Source organism: Pan troglodytes, chromosome 6, assembly GCF_028858775.2.
Source record: "Pan troglodytes isolate AG18354 chromosome 6, NHGRI_mPanTro3-v2.0_pri, whole genome shotgun sequence".
In the NCBI taxonomy this organism is placed as follows: Eukaryota; Metazoa; Chordata; class Mammalia; order Primates; family Hominidae; genus Pan; species Pan troglodytes.
The window spans coordinates 49,532,268-49,549,472 of record NC_072404.2 but is presented as its reverse complement, the minus strand read 5'-3'; the positions used below and the strand labels follow the sequence as shown (position 1 = coordinate 49,549,472).

The 17,205-nt window shown below is 39.9% G+C and overlaps 1 pseudogene; it reads left to right on the top strand.

Moving 5' to 3' along the window:
• Positions 1 to 819: 819 nt before the first annotated feature.
• The window catches only part of LOC107976060 (single-stranded DNA-binding protein 3-like), a 62,338-nt pseudogene continuing 45,952 nt past the window's right edge, over positions 820 to 17,205 (top strand).

Here is a 17,205-nt window from a genome sequence, read left to right as displayed (position 1 = left end):
CGTTAGCATACTTGATGATTTTCCTTTGGGTCCTGCTTGACAATGATTGATGTATATAAAAACTTTTAAATCATCAATCGGGATAATCATAGCTTTGTTTTTTTGTACTAGATCCTTTCTCCAACTTTTAACTACCATTCTATATGGTGTCAATGGGAAATTAGAACTATTAGTATGTTTACAGGGGAATGAGAAAATCATTTGATTTTAAAAATAGGATTTACATTTCTTTCTTACATCGTAGTAGTACCTAAAAATGCCTCATAATTCTATAATGACAAAAGCTTTTCTCTCTTACAATGTAAAACTTTAAAAATTAATTTTTAAAAAGGAGTGTTCTTGCAGAATTTTGAATTGAGGTCTTAGAATGAAATCTTTCCATTCAATATAAAATGTATATGACCATAATATTCCAAAAATATTAGCATATATTAAAACAAGTATATTTTATATCCTTGAAACAAATGTTGAAATATGTAATTGAGAGGGCGGCGGAGGCGGCGGCAGCGGCGGCGGCGGCGCTGGAGGCGCAGAGGGCGGCGTAGGCGGAGCCGGGCGGGCGCGCGAGCGAGCGGAGAGCGGGCGGCCGTGCGGGCGGCGGCGGCACCCCCAGGCCGAGCCGGCGCGGAAGGAGTTCCAGGGCGATGGGGCCGCGGCCCGGGCTGACGCTTTGACAGCTGGAAAGAGCGCGGAGCCAGCGCCTGGTGGGGAGGGAGGGGAGCGCGGCGAGGAGAGCGCCAGCGAGCGAGAGAGCGAGCGAGCGCCGGGGAGGGGGCCGGGAGCGAGGAGCAGCGCGGGAGAGCCGGAGCCGTAGCGGCGGCGGCGGCGGCGAGGCTCGGCGCCCTCTTCCCTGCAAACCATGTTTGCCAAAGGCAGAGGCTCGGCGGTGCCCTCGGATGGGCAGGCTTGGGAAAAGTTAGCTTTATACGTCTACGAATATTTACTGCACGTAAGAGTACAGAAATCTGCAGAGACCTTCTTATCGGAGATTCGATGGGAAAAAACATCACGTTGGGAGAACCGCCTGGGTTTTTTCACTCGTGGTGGTGTGTATTTGGGGACCTTTACTGTGCAGCTCCTGAAAGGAGAGACACTTGTGAACATTCAAGTGAAGCAAAAGCCTTTAATGATTATAGTGCAGCAGCTGCCCCGAGCCCCGTGCTTGGCAACATTCCCCCCAACGATGGGATGCCGGGAGGCCCCATCCCGCCAGGTTTCTTTCAGGGTCCTCCGGGGTCACAGCCCTCGCCGCACGCACAGCCTCCACCTCACAATCCTAGCAGCATGATGGGACCCCACAGTCAGCCTTTTATGTCACCGCGATACGTAGGCGGCCCCGGGCCCCCGATCAGAATGGGAAACCAGCCTCCGGGAGGAGTTCTTGGGACACAGCCATTGCTGCCCAATTCTATGGATCCCACAAGACAACAAGGCCACCCCAACATGGGAGGATCAATGCAGAGAATGAACCCTCCCCGAGGCATGGGGCCCATGGGTCCCGGCCCACAGAATTACGGCAGCGGCATGAGACCACCACCCAACTCCCTCGGCCCGCCATGCCCGGGATTAACATGGGCCGGGGAGCTGGCAGACCCTGGCCCAATCCTAAGAGTGCTAACCCAATTCCATATTCCTCCTCATCACCTGGTACCTATGTGGGACCCCCGGTGGTGGCGGCCCTCCAGGAACACCCATTATGCCCAGTCCCGCAGATTCAACAAATTCCAGTGACAACATCTACACAATGACCTGGCGGCAGGTCCAACTTCCCGATGGGTCCCGGCTCGGACGGTCCGATGGGCGGCATGGGTGGCATGGAGCCACACCACATGAATGGATCATTAGGGTCAGGCGACATAGACGGACTTCCAAAAAATTCTCCTAACAACATAAGTGGCATTAGCAATCCTCCAGGCACCCCTCGAGATGACGGCGAGCTAGGAGGGAACTTCCTCCACTCCTTTCAGAACGACAATTATTCTCCAAGCATGACGATGAGTGTGTGATCCCCCCTTCTCCGAGACGCTGAGAGAGCCGGCATTGCAGGCGGGAAGATGCCAGAAATTATGCAAGAAGTGAGGTGTTATTATCCAGGAGCTGGTGGGGAGGGCATCTCCCTGCTCCCCTAAACCCCCTCCCACCCCATCCACGCCCCCTACCTTTCCCAATTTTAGTTTCATGCAATAAAAAGGCCAAACTTTTTATTCCATAAAACATGAAGGACAAAACTCTCAACAACAACAAAAAAGAAATATGTAATTGAGAAATTGAATCTCATGTTATTTCCCTCCTCTTCTTTCCATTTTCAAAATTTCAGACTTGTATATAGGTTTTCATGAGTTAATTCTACCAGTGCAGTATATTTTACAAATATTTCTTTTCTTAACACCATATGCTTTTCCCAAGTAAGGTCACCCACTCCTACACCCTGAGTGCCTCAATTTGACTTGTCCCACACTGAAGACATTGTCCTTGACCTTCTCCTGACTTTTTGTAATCTGCTCTGTCATCTGATTTTCCCATCCTAGGAAGTAACATCTAGTAAATAGAACTGAAACATTGAAACAGGAAAAATCTCGCATTCCAGCACTCCCTCAAATCACCAATCCAGTTACAAGTTATACTTTTTCCACCTGCTTACCGTTTTTCATATCTCACTGCTATAATTCACTCTGACCCATCATTTTGAAATACTCTTGTCTAGTTTTGTCCCTCCCCCATCCCATGCCATGTTCAGTTATCATTACAATGCTGCCAGGGTGGCCTTTCTAAGATATTTTATGATGCTGTAACTCATCTGTTTATGAGTGGATCCCCATTACATGATGGGGAAGTTCACATTCTAGCATGGCACATATCTTTTGTGGTTTGGCCTGATTCTCCCATTTTATTTCTCCATCTCACTCCCTCTGACTAGGTTCCAGTTTTCCTGCATTACTTTAACACCCCTCATTTGCCATGTCATTTCTCATTTCATGCCTCATACCTTTGCTCATACTGCCCTGTCTAGAAACCCTTCACATCCTCACTCTCTGCACTTTGTCCTTCATTCAAAATAGGCCCTATCTTTGCAGCATTTCTGGAACTTCCCAGGTATAACCGACCATTGTTTTCTTTGAGCCCTTACTGTCCATTATTAACTTCAGTTGTAGAACTAGTGAACTATACTGTTTTGTTTTTGTTTGTTTCCATATATCTCTACCCCTACTCAAATATTAAGGAAGAGTCTCTTCTATATATGTTTTCAGCTTCTCCCAGGATATTGCCTATGATTCAGCAGACACAGTGAATGTTTGTTGTCTTACTGGTTGACTGATTGAGTGGGTGGGTGAATAAATACAATGTTTTCCAAAGCTTTTTGGTTTGTTTTTCATAGGAAGAAACAACTAAATCAGCAAGTGCAAAAAGACAAAATGATATTGATGTTATTGAAAGTGTTCCACAAGAGCAAACCAGTAACGTCAAATTTACGTTTTATTCACAAAGATGGTAGAAGTGGTAAGTTAGTGAATATCTCTGAGAATTTTCCTGTGCTTAAATGCTGTTATTAAAAACCATTAAAGTAGATAGACCCAAATGTCATATTTATTTCTTTTAAATAATTTTCCTGTCTTTCTTCATTCTAACACCTTCTTCTTTCTGAAACTATTATACTTCAACCCTCTGAAAGTGTTTTTGTTATTACTTTTATTTTATTGAAATTTTCATTCATGGAGACAGACTTGTATACATATTTATTATGAAACGCACAGTGATAAATGTTCTCATGAATATATCTGTGAATAACATTTTATAGATACAACATCCACATTGGGATAAGAAGAGGGAGACATAGAATCACTTTTGTATTCTGAGGTATCGTCTGTCATTATTCTTGTTATTTCAAAATACAAGCATTCAGCGATGTTAAAACATAAAAGACGATGCCTTGACTTTACTTTCTCACCTCTGTATATGCCTAAAGGAATTATTTTCTTATATTTTCAGCCCGGAATTTAGAAAGTAGTAATCACCCCTAATACCAAACTTCCACTTAAGATTGAAGGAGGAATGAAGAAGCATGGAAGTAACAACATGGGATTATCAGAAAACTTGACTGATGCTGCTGGCAATGGTGTTGATGGACTAATTCCACAAAGAAAGAGTGAAAAACCTGAAAATCAGCAATTTCCTAGGACAGAGAATGAGAAGTATCAAAGGTAAGCCTATGGCAACATTTAACAGGAGATACTTACGTGCTATAAAACTAATCTTAATTTGGGCTAATATTCATGTTGAACAAATTTCATACTTTTACTGGGATATTCAGTCTTGCCTGGTAATCAGAAAAATGCCAATCAGCAAACAATGAGTTACCACTTTTTCCAATCATTGATAATTTATTTGAAAAATAATAACCAGTATTGGCAAATGTGAGGGAAAAGGCATTTTCTTTTCTTTTCTTGTGAACATTTATTTTTTTTGCCATGTCATTTCATGCCCCATCTGACTTCAGGGTTATATGTGCAGTTTTGTTAGATAGGTAAACTGTATCATGGGGATTTGGGGTACAGATGACTTCATCAACCAGATAATAGGCATAATACCTGATAGGTAGTTTTTTGGTCCTCTCCCTCCTCCCACCCTCCACCCTCAAGTAGGCCCCAGTGTTTGTTGTTCTCCACTTTGTGTCCCTGTGTTCTCATTGTTTAGCCACCACTAATGAGTGAGAATATGCAGTATTCGAATTTCTGTTCCTGTGTTAGTTTCCTTAAAATAATGGCCTCCAGCTCCATCCATGTTGCTTCAAAGGATATGATCTCATTGAAAAAGACATTTTCATAGACTGTCGGTACATACATTTTGAACGTTAATTTAGTAGCATGTATCAAAATTTCAGATATGTCATTCCTTTAACCTAACAACTTCACTTCTAGGGCTAGACTCTACAGGAACATGACTTGTGTACACACACAAACATGTTAAGGGCACTTACTACCTATACTACATAACACTCAAGGCTAATACACAAGCACACACACACATATATATATATATATAACATATTAAGGATATATTTGTATGTTAAGGTTATTTGTATAGATATGTTACATATATACTTATAAATAAGGACATTTATTATAGCATTATTACATCAAAAAGTTGGAGCTAGTCTAAATCCTTATCAATAGGAAATAGCTCAGTTTTCATACCGAGAAAATAATGGAGTATGCAACCATTTTTTAAAAAATGAGGTTAGATCTAGAGTGTACTGATTATTTCACAATTAACATGTATTTAAAGCATTTAGTTTGACGACACATCTGAAGACAATTTTGTTAGAATTCTTGTAATATCTGCTGTGTTGCAAATGGAGGTTACATGCCACATAGACACTGAACCTTGTTAACAACAAGATTGTTAGTTATTAAATTTTGGCTTTTTGTTCTCAGTGCCTGAGTCCTGAAATATTGGACCCTGAATCTGAATATTCCCAAGGGATTACACATGAGGATCTATATTCCATAGAAACATTTTAGTGTATTGGGTAAAACTTGTTAAAATACATCAAAGGATTTTTGATCTACTAAAGCAGGAGTTGGCCAGCTTTTTCCTCAAAGAGCCAGTTAGTAAATATTTTAGGCTCTATGGACTATGTTTATCTTTTTGAGGCAGGGTCTCACTCTATTGGCCAGGCTGGAGTCCAGTGGCATGATCATGGCTCACTGCAGCCTTGACTTTCTGGGCTCCAGGGATCCTCCCACCTCAGCCTGTCTACTAGCTGGGACCACAGGTGTGCACCATCACACCCGGCTAATTGGCTTTATGGACTACAACGTGAATAAGCGTGGCTGTGTTCCAAGAAACTGTACTTATAAAAACAGGAAGTGGGCTGGATTTGGCCAACAGTGCTGAATTGCTGACCCTTGTGCTAAAAGGAGGGTGCTGCTAATGCAGTGAATCCTCTTTGTAAAAGTACACTGCATGTATGCCATTATCCTTCCTTTGAAAAGAGAATATATTTCAGTATGCACCTCACCATATTTTTCAACAGTGACTTCATATGATTTAAAAAAATTTTTTTATAAAATAAGATTATTTTCTGGATTTGTCTCCTTTTATTCCTGTTAATAAAATAGTATTTTACTGTGACCAGTTACTTTATATATTTGATGAGTATCAACTGTTTTAGAATTGGCTTATATTTATCAAGCAAGAAATACTCCCCTTGAAACTTTTAGTATTCCTTGGTTTTTATGTATAGGCATGAACAAAATGATAATCAATTTATGCAATCTAGAAATGTTCAGGGGGACTTTTAGTGCTATAATTTTATGAATTTATTATTTAATATATTTCAGTCTGGTATTTTTAAATGCCATATATGTATAGTTTTAAAAACCTTGAAAATATATAATTGTTTAAAATTATTATATATTTTTAAAACCTTAAAAATATTTAATAAAGTATGTAATTGTTATATAAAATTTGAAAACTACAGGTAAACAAGAAGAAAATTAGATAATCCACACTCGTGATGTCCTTGAAAGAACTGTCTACACTCACGGACTCAATTTTTTTTCCATTCATTTTTGATTTCATGCCAGTAGTCTTCAATCCCAGCACTCCTCCAAAGTTGTTTTTCTCAAGGTTATCACTAATCTTCTCTCTAATAAATCTAGGCATTTTTTTCTTACACCTTATTTTATTTAACCTGTCAGCAATATTTATTTTATTTTATTAAATAAATATTTTATGTAACCTGTCAGCAACCTAATGGAGGACACTCTCCTCCAATGATAGTGTCTTCACTCGGCTTTCAGGACCTCACTCCCTCATCTGGCTTTTCCACCTGCCTTTCTAGTCCATCCATTATGGTCTGTTTTTCTTGCTCCTCCTCATCTTTCACTTTTTGCACATTGTTGTTTCCCAGGGCTCTGTCCTCGATCTTCTTTCTCATGACTTTTTCTACTGTGTGTATGCTAGTGATTTCCAAATGTATGTCTCCAGCTCAGATTTCTCTTCTTAATTCCAGACCTCCTGTCAATCTGCCTACTTGACATCTCTCTTTGGTTAGCTATTGGGTATCACACACTTGTCAGGTCCAACATTGGACTACTGACATCTGTCCTCACATCTGCTCCTCTTGTAGTCTTTCCTACTTGGGTGAATGGCAACTCTTCCAGTTGCTCTCCCAAAAAACTCAGCATCATTCTTGACTCATCTCTCTTTCTCTCTCTGACTCCTCACATCTAATCTAGTTGCAAATCTCGTCAGGTCTACCTGAACAGGTCTAGCTTTATAATAAGCTACATTCTTTATGTTAATCATTTTTCACTTAGGGAGAAAAGTCCAATGTTGTGGTTACTCACTATTTATTCTTTCACTGGTAATCATGATAGTTGTAATTACAGTAAAGTGAATCAAAGTAATTGTAAACTTTACTGGTATCTTATTTACAAAATAAAAATTAGGGTGGTAAATTTAATAGACTCAAAAATTCTTTCCAGGGGATTATGAACCTTCAGTATTTGAAATGAAAAGACAGAGTTGGAATTTTTTGCTTCCTGTAGTAAGAGCTATGCTGGTCAGGCAGGCACTATCTATTCTGATGGAGCAGCTGCTGATCTTACATAGGGTTTTGAGAGGACTGGACTTGAAGGATTGGCCGATTCCCGGATCCAAGTGGGTTGGCATCATCTGGAGCAACATGGTTATCTGAGTGAGACCGCTGGGGATTGGTTAGCACTTCCTGGCCTGTGGATTGATTTTGTGTCTGATTGGCTGTCTTTCAGAAGCAAGCTGCTCACACTGATGCTGGTTGGTGAGCGAGGCCAGTGGTGATTGATTGATCGATTGACTAGATTTAGAACTAGCTCTGGGTGGCTGCTTGTTACTATGACTACAGGTCAGTTCTTTCCTAAGTTTCAGGAAACTTTGACCAGAAATTTTCTGTTTAAAATTTGCCTTTTGGCCCAGTGCAGTGGCTCACGCTTGTAATCCCAGCAGTTTGGGAGGCTAAGGCGGGCAAATCACTTGAAGTTGGAAGTTCGACACAGTCTGACCAACATGGAGAAACCCTGTCTCTACTTAAAAAATACAAAATTAGCCGGGTGTGGTGGCGCATACCTGTAATCCCAGCTACTTGGGAGGCTGAGGCAGGAGAATAGCTTGAACCCTGGAGGCAGAGGTTGCAGCGAGCTGAGATTGTGCCATTACACTCCAGCCTGGGCAACGAGAGTGAAACTCCGTCACAAAAAAAAAAAAAAGTTGCCTTTCATCAACTGTGTTCAAAATGAAAACTCTTTCATATTCCAGAATTGTAGACTTGATTTTAAAGTTTTAGTCAAGATGAATCATTTAATTCATCTTTAGAGATCTTTCAGGAAGATTCTTTTTTGATACTTAGTCTCAACCAGAAGAGTTCGCTACATAAATTATTTTTTAAAAATAATTGTAAGTTTTGTTTCTGTTTTTGGTATTCTTAGAGCTTCTGCTCCAGTGCTAACATAATCTTCAGTGGGAGACTTTAGTCTCTTTGTCAATTTTTGTATGTATATGATAGTGATATTCTGTCTTCTTTCCTTATTTTGTTCGCTTTCTGTTGCTTGCAATAATAGTGATATTCTTATGTGTGTTTACTTCATAAAAATGTAATTACAATTTTCTGCTGGCAAATCCAGCTTTTTATATTAGGACTAAATATTAGGCTAAAAGTGAAGAAAAATCACCAGAACATTTTCTTTTCTTTTGTTTTTTTTCTTTGAGACGGAGTCTCACTCTGTCCCCCAGGCTGGAGTGCAGTGGCGCGATCTGGGATCCCTGCAAGCTCCGCCTCCTGGGTTCACGCCATTCTCCTGCCTCAGCCTCCTGAGTAGCTGGGACTACAGGCGCCCGCCACCACACCTGGCTAATTTTTTGTATTTTTTAATAGAGACGGGGTTTCACTGTGTTAGCCAGGATGGTCTTGATCTCCTGACCTCGTGATCCGCCTGCCTCGGCCCTCCCAAAATGCTAGGATTACAGGCTTGAGCCACTGCACCCGGCCCAGAACATTTTATTTTCAAACAAAATCATAACTAATAAAAATTGCTGTTTTGTACTGCATCTATCTGTCTGTCTGTCTATCTATCTGTCTATCTATCTATCTATCTATCTATCTATCTATCTATCTATCATGACATTTAGATATTTTAAATTAAGGATTCCTCTCAATATGGTTTGTCTTTGTGTCTCCACCTAAATCTCATCTTGAATTTTAATCTGTGGGTATTGAGGGAGGGACCTGGTGAGAGGTGGTTGGATCATGGGGGCTGTTTCCCTGATGCCGTTCTCATGGTAGTGAGTTCTCATGAGATCTGATGGTTTTATGAGGGACTCATACCCCTTCACTTCTGTCTGTCCTGCCACCTTGTGAAGAAGGTGCCTGCTTCCCCTTCACTTTCTGCCATGATTGTAAGTTTTCTGAGGCTTCCCTAGCCATGCTAAACTGTGAGTCAATTAAACCTCTTTCCTTTATAAATTACCCATTCTCCAGTATTTCATCATAGCAGTGTGAAAACAGATTAATACAGCAAATTGGTTCCGGTATAGCGGAGTACTGCTATAAAGATAAACTGAAAACATGTAAGCAACTTTAGAACTGGGTAATGGGCAGAGGCTGGAATAGTCTGGAGGGCTCAGAAGAAAACAGGAAGATGTGGGAAAGTTTGGAACTTCCTAGAGACTCGTTGAATGGTTTTGACCAAAATGCTAATATTGATACCGACAATGAAGTCCAGGCTGAGGTGGTCTTAGATGGAGATGAGGAACTTGTTGGGAACTGGAATAAAGGTTATTCGTGCTATGCTTTAGTAAAGAGACTAACAGAATTTTGCCCCTGCCCTAGAGATCTGTGGAACTTTGAACTTGAGAGAGATGATTTAGGGTATCTGGTGGAAGAAGTTTCTAAGCAGCAAAGCATTCAAGATGTGACCTGTTGATTCTGAAAGTATTCAGTTTTATGTGTTCACAAAGAGATGGTTTGAAATTGGAACTTTTGTTTAAAAGGGTAGCAGAGCATAAATTTGGAAAATTTGCAGCCTGACCATAGGGTAGAAAAGCAAGTCCCATTTTCTGGGGGTGGAATGCAAGCTGGATACAGAAATTTACGTAAGTAACGAGTAGCCAAATATTAATTGCCAAGACAATGGAGAAAATGTCTCCAGGGCGTGTCAGAGATCTTCATGGCAGCCTGTCTCATCAGAGGTCCAGAGGCCTAGGAAGAAAAAATGGTTTCATGGGCTGGGTCCAGGGCCCTACTGCTGTATGCAGTGTCAGGACTTGGTGTCTTGCATCCCAGCCACTCCAGCTCCAGCTATGGCTCAAAGGGGCCAATGTACAGCTCAGGCTGTTGCTTCAGAGGGTGCAAGCCCCAGGCCTTGGTGGCTTCCACGTGGTGTTGGGCTTGTGGGTGCACAGAAGTCAAGAATTGAGGTTTGTGAACCTCCACCTAGCTTTCGGAGGATGTATGGAAATGCCTGGATGTCTAGGCAGAAGTCTGCTGCAAAGGCAGATCCCTCATGGAGAACCTCTGCTAGGGCAGTGCAGAAGGGAAATGTGGGGTTGGAGCTCCCACACAGAGTCCCCACTGGGGCACTGTCTAGTGGAGCTGTGAGAAGAGGACCACTGTTCTCCGGGCCCCAGAATGATAGATCCACCAACAGCTTGCACTGTACACCTGGAAAACCCATAGACACAACACCAGCTCATGAGGGAGCTGCCCAAGGCCATGGGAGCCCACCCCTTGCATCAGCATGCCCTGGATGAAAGACATGGAGTCAAAGAAGATTTTGGAGCTTTAACATTTAGTTACTGCCTTGCTGTATTTCAGACTTGCATGGGGCCTATAGCCCCTTTGTTTTGGCCAATTCCTCACATTTGGTAATGGGAGCATTTATTCAATGCCTGTACCTCCATCATATCTTGGAAGTAACTAACTTGTTTTTGATTTTACAGGCTCATAGATGGAAGGGACTTGCCTTGTCTCAGATGAGACTTTGGACTTGGACTTTTGGGTTAATGCTGGAGTGAGTTAGCACTTTGGGAAGTCATGATTGGTTTTGAAATATGGGCACTTGAGATTTGGGAGGGTCCATGGGTGGAATGATATTGTTAGGCTTTGAATTTGTGTCTCCACCCAAATCTCATCTCAAATTGTAAGGTGTTGAGGGAGCGACCTAGTTGGAGGTGATTGGATCATAGGATTGGTTCCGCCATTCTGTTCTCATGATAGTGAGTTCTCACGTGAGATTTGATGGTTTTATAAGGGGCTCTTCCTCCTTTACTTCTCTCTCTCCTGACACCTTGTGAAGAAGGTCCCTCCTTCCCCTTCGGCTTCTGCCATGATTGTAAGTTTCCTGAGGTCTCCCCAGCCATGCAGAACTGTTAGTCAATTAAACCTCTTTTCTTTATAGATTAGCCAGTCTCAGATATTTCTTTATAGCAGTGTGAAAACAGACTAATACACTCCCCCTCAAGACATTTTCCTGATTTCATCTTTCATGTTATATGTGCCTCATGCTATTTTCAGAACTTCATTTGAAGGCAAGCATTATTATATTTAACAACAAAATCAGAACTATAGCAGAAATCTAATTATGACTTTCATGTAATATAGTCATTGCTTGTATGCAGTGGACTCCAGCTTTTTAGTGTAGCATTCAAGTGTAGTGTGGCATTCATCTCCTATTCTTAGCTTCCAAGTATTTTACACTTTTCCTTTCAAGTTTCTAGGAAACACCTGGACTTCATGTGCCTAATCTTTGTGCTCACTTTCTATTCTTTAACTGGAATGGTTTTCTCTCACTGGATTTCCCTATGAGCTCCTCTTAAATTTTGCCTCTTCTCTAAAGCATTCCTTGTGCTAAAATATAACTTTTTATATTATCAACTCTGTCTTAACACATTGTATCATAATTGTATATTACCTTGTTTTTGAAGCACGGAATGCACATTTCCTTTTATGTTGCTTGTACTTCATACCTGTTTTTTAAATTAATAAATTGAGATGGGGAAGAGGTGTGGTTTTGCAAAAATTGGGATTTTTGTTCATTGTCATTAGAGTTATTAGAAAACATTGGCTTTTTATAGAGTTTTAAAAGTAGTGATTTTTGCCTTGTGTATGAAGAAAGTAAAGAAACATAAAAATAAAAAGTGGACCTCAAAATAATCTGTGATTACACCCATGTTAGAGAAGGCAGGCCAATTTACTAGCTAATGGTCTGCTACAAGTAAATGATGATAGCAATTTAAGTGAAATAGGTGAGGATGAAGAAAAGTAAAATTTATAAGTCCTTTCTAAGAAATCTCTGAAAAGGAATGTTAATAATGATTACTTTTTCTGGAAATAGAATAGTGTAGTCTGCCAAAGCTGGAGAAGACTCAACTATGTCAATGCTGTTGAAAGATTGATTACGATAAGGATTAGTGACTTTGACTAGGAGTGGTTTCAATAAATAGTAGCCATGGAATGCTGACTGTAGTGGATGAACATAGTCAACTCTTGAGAGAAACTTTACTGGGAAAGGCAATAAAGAAATGAGTAATAACTGAAGAAAAATGTGAGATACTAGGAAGTTTTCTCTCTTTTTATATTTTAAAACAGAAGTTTATAGAGTACGTTTGTTTGCTTTTGGGAATGATTCATAAGAGAAAAACATGTTTATGAAATGTAATTTTGTTTGCACGTCTAAGCATTAGCTTGATTTATTATCTTTTATACATTTTTAGCAAACTAATTGTCCTTAGAACTTCTGTTTATGTATAGTTTTATGTTTAGAGTTTTTTCCTTCAGAGCTTGTTCAGAAATGTAACATATTAGTGTGACTGAACATGCAGATGATTACTTAAACTGTCATACACAGATTTTAAAAAATAATTTAATAACATGCACACACTTAGGCCATACTAAATAGAATTAAAATGTTCCTTCATAATTGTACATATTGCACTACCTTTGACGGTAGCATCATGAATAGCCATGATTTGCAAGGTAATTACTCTAAAATATCAGGTGTATCAACTTTACAGTTGTTTAGATTCTGGGGAGAAGGAAACGATTTTGTTCATTTACTTTAGAAAAGCAAACTACTGACAATCTCTCACAGATTATTACTTCAGGATTATAAAGTTCTAAAGTGTCAAAACCATGTTTCCCTGGGCCAACAGTGTCATCAGCACGCATTGTGTGCTCAGTGAGTATTTGTTGAATCCATGAATAAACAGTTGAATAGATGAATGAATGAATGCCTGTTGGTGGATTTCTTTTAAAAACTAAATTTTTAGTTTTTTGAAAGTAGGTTTTCAAACTTGTCTCTGTAAAAACTATTTTTATTTTAAAAATGCAAGATTCAGAAATTATTAGTTATAATTACAGCCAGAAGTAAAATGATAATGTGGATTCATCTGCTATCATATCTCTTAAAAACACTTGAAAATAAATACTACCTTCACAGCATATTGTGAAACACATATTTTGGAGGCAGAATTCTTGGGTTTGAATTCTGTGTATACTACTGACCAGCTGCATGGGATGGGGAAGGTTATATGGCCTTTCTGTGCCTAGTTTCTCTCTTTATAGAATCCCTAATATGTTACCTGCCTCACAGAATTGTTATGATGATTAAAATGAGCTGGACACATGCACAGTGCTTAGAACAATGCGTAGTGCCTGCATAGGAAGTCCTGAAAAAGCTAATACCATCATTAAAAAAGGGTTCCCCTCAAATGAGAACATAAATAACATTTTCCAAATAGATTTTAGTGCCAGTTAATTTTTATTGAAAAGGGCAATAATGAGAAGTCCTTTCTATCACATAATGCAAGTAACATATTTTTCCTTTTGCCTTGATGTCAGAAAGCTTGATCTAAATTCAGTTGTTTGTAATGATATTATTATTACTGTATTTTCTTTCTCCCTTAATGTTACTCTTTGTTTATAGCTTAATCCCCCTTGTGAAAAATTATTATGTTTTACATTGCCTGTTAAAAAAAAAGACCTGAACACTGAATGAATAGAATAAATAACTTATAAATGCAGATATTTTATATAACTAAACAATAATTTTAGATATGATTTGTATTTTGTGTATTTACTATTTGTCTAAAAGGAATTTGTCTAAAAAAAAACTAAATTTTTTTAGGCCTCCAATGAAAACATCTGATGAGAAGAACAAGGTATTGTAAAAAGTGAATTATCTGAAGCATTATTGTTTAAAAAAAAACTACATTATAAAAGGTAATGTGAAAAAACAGAGAATCTTTTGTTATAAAGATATTTACTTAGAAAAAGGTGATTAAGAAACAGTAGCCATTGATAACAGTACCTTTTTAAAAAATCTGTTTTAAGAAGTTCCTGTGGTTTTGCTCACATAAAAGATGAATAAACACCACTTCTGTACATCTAATACATGCTATAAATATTTTGAGGACCTTTTGAAGTAGAATTATTTATCTTACAGCTTAAAAGACAAATATATTCTGTGAATGACCTCGACGACTTAACTTGGCTATCTGAAACATCCTCCGAGGATTGTGAGTTGCTTTACTCTAATTATGAGACTTTTATGTTGCTCATGAGCAACTTGGAATATATTGTAACGGGAGGACCATTGCATAAATATAAGGCCTTTTCATGTATCCTACAGTAATGTGTGCACACACTGCTTAGCATTGCACCACAGAGCACTGATATGTGACAGTGTTGCTCATCTCAGAAATATGCTCATTGTTAAAATAGACTGAGAAATAATGTATATTGTACACCAAAGAGCTATGATAACTCCACTGTACTTTTCTCAGTGTGAAGGTCAGTCCTAGCCCTCTTGCTGATTCTTCTTCTCTCCTATGCCTTCCCCCCAGATCAGGTAGCCATTCTCTCCCACTCGGAATACTGCAATAATGTTAGAACTGTTTTTCCTGCTACCCCACTTCCTGAGACCATGGTCTACTAGGAAAATACAATGATATATTTTTAAAAATTCAGATCTGATCATGTTGCTCCCTTGATTATAACTCAGCTTACCACCTGCCGTTGCTATAAGGTTAAAGATCTGAATTCTCTAGTTTTATCCTGCATCATTTCAACCCTTTTTTCCTGTGTCCTAGTCACTGTCTTAGATATTTACTCCTGCAATCAATAGCTTCAGTGAGGTATAACTAACTGATATATGATAGACTGTATGTATATAAAATGTACAATTTGGTAAGTCTTGGCATATTTATGCATACTTGAAACTATCACCAGAGTCAAGAGAGGTAACATATCCATCATCCATAGACTGTCTTCCTGTCCCTTTGTGTTCCCTTATTAAGAAACTGCTGGCCAGCGGGCGTGGTGGCTCACGCCTGTAATCCCAGCACTTTGGGAGGCCGAGGAGGTCGGATCACAAGGTCAGGAGCTCGAGAACAGCCTGGCCAACATAGTGAAACCTGGTCTCTACTAAAAATAAAAAAAAAATAGCCAGGCGTGGTGGCGGGCGCTTGTGATCCTAGCTACTTGGGAGGCTGAGGCAGGAGAATCGCTTGAACCCAGGAGGTGGAGGTTGCAGTGAGCTGAGATCACGCCATTGCACACCAGCCAGGGCAACAGTGTGAGACTCCGTCTCAAAAAAAAAAAAAAAAAAAAGAGAAAGAAAAAGAAACTGCTGGCTGGGTGGGGTAGCTCATGCCTGTAATCCCAGCATTTTGGGAGGCCGAGGTGGGTGGATCACAAGGTCAAGAGATCGAGACCATCCAGGCCAACATGGTGAAACCCCGTCACTACTAAAAATACAAAAATTAGCTGGGTGTTGTGGTGTGTACCTGTAGTCCCAGCTACTCGGGAGGCTGAGGCAGGAGAATCCCTTGAACCCAGGAGGTAGAGGTTGCAGTGAGCCGAGATTGTGCCACTGCACTCCAGCCTGGCAACAGAGCGAGAGTCAGTCTCAAAAAAAAAAAAAAAAGAAAAGAAAAACAAAAGAAAATGCCAAATTGTTTTCCAAAATATTTGTACTATTTTCCATTCCTATTAGCAGTATGACAGGTCTCATTGTTCTATATCATCACAAGCTCTTAATATTGTTTTTTGGTTTATATTTTTAGCCATCTCGATGGGTGTGTATTGTGCGTGTCATTATGGTGTTGATATGCATTACCCTAAGGACTAACAAAGTTGAGCATTGTCCCGTGTGCTTATTTGCTTATTTGCCACCTGTATTACATCTTCTTTAGTGAACTGTCTTTTCTAATCTTGGTAGCTTACAAACATTTAAAAGTTAGATAGTTTGTGTTATTTGTTAAGTTTTAAGAGTTTTTTGACCGGGGCTGGTGACTCATGCCTGTAATCCCAGCACTTTAGGAGGCTGAGGAGCATGGATCATCTGAGGTCAGGAGTTCAAGACTAGCCTGGCCAACATGGTGAAACCCCGTCTACAAAAATTAGCCAGGCATGATGGCAGGTGCCTGTAATCCCAGCTACTTGAGAGACTGAGGCAGAAGAATTGCTTGAACCAAGGAGAAGGAAGTTGCAGTGAGCCGAGATCATGCCATTGCACTCCAGCCTGGGTGACAGAGTGAGACTCCATCTCAAAAAAAAAGAAAAGGGGGGGGGGTCTTTATAGATTCTGGATATTATTCCTTTATTAACTATGTTTTTTGCAGGGATTTTCCCCCAGTCTTTGGGTTGGCTTTTTTGTGTTTTTTAATAGCATATTTTAAACACAGAAGATTTTAATTTTGGTGAAGTCCAATTTATCTGTTTATTTATGGATTTTGCTTTTTGTCTCGTATCTAAAATATCTTTGCCCAGCACAAGGTCTCAAAGATTTTCTCCTCTGCTTTCTTGTAGAATATTTATTTATTTATTTTTATTTTTTATTTTATTTATTTATTTTTTTTGAGAAGGGGTCTTGCTCTGTCACTCAGGCTGGAGTGCAGTGGCGCAACCTCGGCTCACTGCAAACTCCACCTCCTGGATTCAAGCAATTCTCCTGTCTCAGCCTCCCGAGTAGCTGGGACTACAGGTGTGCGGCACCACGCCTGGCAAATTTTTTGTATTTTTAGTAGAGACGGGGTTTCACCATGTTAGCCAGGATAGTCTCAATCTCCTAACCTCGTTATCTGCCCGCCTTGGCCTCCCAAAGTGCTGGGATTACAGGCGTGAGCCACTGTGCCCGGCCTGTAGAATTTTTATAGTTTTAGGTCTCA